Source organism: Oryctolagus cuniculus, chromosome 15 (assembly GCF_964237555.1).
Source record: "Oryctolagus cuniculus chromosome 15, mOryCun1.1, whole genome shotgun sequence".
Taxonomy (NCBI): domain Eukaryota; kingdom Metazoa; phylum Chordata; class Mammalia; order Lagomorpha; family Leporidae; genus Oryctolagus; species Oryctolagus cuniculus.
In genome coordinates, this window is record NC_091446.1 from 42973031 (window position 1) to 42975667 (window position 2637).

At 43.3% G+C, this 2637-nt stretch overlaps 1 pseudogene; it reads left to right on the forward strand.

Moving 5' to 3' along the window:
- On the forward strand, window positions 1-100 carry LOC127484305 (U2 spliceosomal RNA; annotated as a pseudogene).
- The last annotated feature ends 2537 nt before the right edge of the window (window positions 101-2637 follow it).

Below are 2637 nucleotides of genomic sequence, written 5' to 3' on the forward strand. Positions count from 1 at the left end.
ATCGCTTCTCGGCCTTTTGGCTAAGATCAAGTGTAAAATAGGTACCTAACTTCATTATTTTACTTCTAATTTAAGGGTTAAATTGCTTGAGAAATCCTTTTGCAAGCCTATCTCGGAGTAAAGCAGAAGACAGAAAATAAACACATAGGACATAGCAACTGGGAACACACATATCAAGTGTGGACATATCCACAGTGTTATGGACATCATTTAAAAATATTACAAATGAGACTCTAATTTGAGAAAAAACTGGCAAGGCCTAACTATGCCCTTTTCTGAGTCCCTTTTGTCCCTCCAAAATGGAGATGAGAATAACCTTCATTTGGCTCTATGTCCAAACCTACTATTACGACATATGCAGCCCTTAATTACCCAAGAGGGATCAGAGTAAATAAAGAGAAAGGAAGCAAAGAAGGATATGAAACTTCTGCAGGGAGAAAACTCAAAAGGGCTATCTATGTCTTTTGTGTCAGACACAGGACAGTGGAAGAGAAGCAGCTAAGAGTTTATTGCATGGTAAGAGAAGAGCTTTGGAACAAATAATCCTGAAATTGCATGGAACCCAGATAGAGAATTACACAGCTGGGTGTTGGGAATGTATGTGTGTGTGGAGCTGCTCCCAGGACCTCAGAGAGGGGTTTCCACACAGAGAGATGTTACCAATCTTATGGCCTCCTGCCCTAAAGCCAGTATCAGTGACTTGGGTGGAAATATCCCACACTGCTACTGAGAAGCAGGTGGGAAGGTAGTGAAATAGGGTGAAGTATTGATTTCATGGTTATACTAGGGGTTGCAATTTCCTAACATGATAGAAGATTTTCTTCCCAATGAAACCTTTTATTGAATGAGTAAAAATTTCATAAATACAACTCTAGGAATATAGAGATTCTTCCCACCCTATCAGCCCTCCCACTCTCACTCCCACCCCACCTCCTCCTCCCTCTCCCATTCCCAGTCTCATTCTCCATTAAGATTCATTTTCAATTAACTTTATGCACAGAAGACCAACTCTATACTAAGTAAAGATTTCAACAATTTGCACACACACACACACACACACACACAAACTGTTTGAGAACAAGTTTTACAGTTAATTCTCATAATACAACTCATTGAGGATGGAAGTCCTGCATGGGAAGTAAGTGCACAGTGACTTCTGTTGTTAATTTAACAATAACACTCTTACGTATGATGTCAGTGATCACCCAAGGCTCTTGACATGAGATTCCAAGGCCATAGAAGTCTTTTGAATCCACAATCTCTCATTAGTATTTAGACAAGGCCATAAGCAAAGTGGAAGTTCTCTCCTTCCTTCAGAGTAAAGTAATCCTTCTTTGATGGCCACTTATTTCCACTGGGGTCTCTCACAGAGATCCTTCATATAGAACTTTTTTTTTTTTTTTTTGCCACAGTGTCTTGGCTTTTTATTCCTGAAATGCTGTCATAGGTTTTTCAGCCAGACCAAAATGCCTTAAGGGCTGATTCTGAGGTCAGAATGCTATCTTTTTAAAAAGATTTTATTTATTTATTTGAAAGGTAGAGTTACAGACAGTGAGAGGGAGAAACAGAGAGAAAGGTCTTCTATCGGCTGGTTCACTCCCCAAATGGCCACAACGGCTGGAGCTGCGCCAGTCTGAAGCCAGGAGCCAGGAGCTTCTTCCCAGTCTCCCATGTGGGTGCAGGGGCCCAAGGACTTGGGCCATCTTCTACTGCTTTCCTAGGCCACAGCAGAGAGCTAGATTGGAAGAGGAGCAGCTGGGACTCAAACCAGCACCCATATGGGATGACAGCACCACAGGGGAGGAATAACCTACTGCGCCACAGCACCAGCCCCAGAATGCTGTTTAAAGTGGTTGTGATAGGAAATTTTTAAAACATCTCCTATGGACAAAAGTTCTTCATGACAAAACTTTATGAGGCCTAAATAACTAGTTTCCAAATTAAACTTTGTAATAGTCTTGCTCCTGTAATGAGTTTAAGGGTTTAGGACTCACAGCTCACCTACCTCTCTAATTATCTACCAGCTATCTACAAGTCCCGTCCAGTCTTTCCTCATGGTCCCTCTCACATAAGGGCTTCTTCCAATTTCCATTGCCAAAATTCTTACCCTTAATGTTTTGGTCATAATGACTTCTACTTTGGGGTTCAGGGCTATCTCCACAGCATGTGGTGAGTGGTCCCCTTAATGGTCTGGAAGCAGTTGCCTCAATCTATCAGGCTCTGCAACAGCTGTTCTGGGTGCCCTTGGGACATTTTTCATTTACAGACTGGCATGGTCTGAATGTGTATGTACCCTAACTCATATGTTGAAAACCCAGTCACCAATGTAATGGAGTTAGGTGAGGCTTTGGTAGGTGATTAGATTATGGGGTGAGGTTGGAAGCCCTCAAGAATGGAATTAGAGGGGCCAGAGTTGTGGCATAGTGGGTTAAGCCACTGCCTCTGATGCCAGCATCGCATAGGGAATGGGATATTGGAAGCTCCACTTCCAATCCAGCTGCCAGCTGCCTGGGAAAGCAGTGGAGGATGGCCCAAGTGCTTGGGGCCCCTGAACTCATGTGGGAGACCTGGAAGAAGCTCCTGGGTCCTGGCTTTGGACCATCCTGCTCCATGAGGCCATTTGCAGAGTGAACCAAC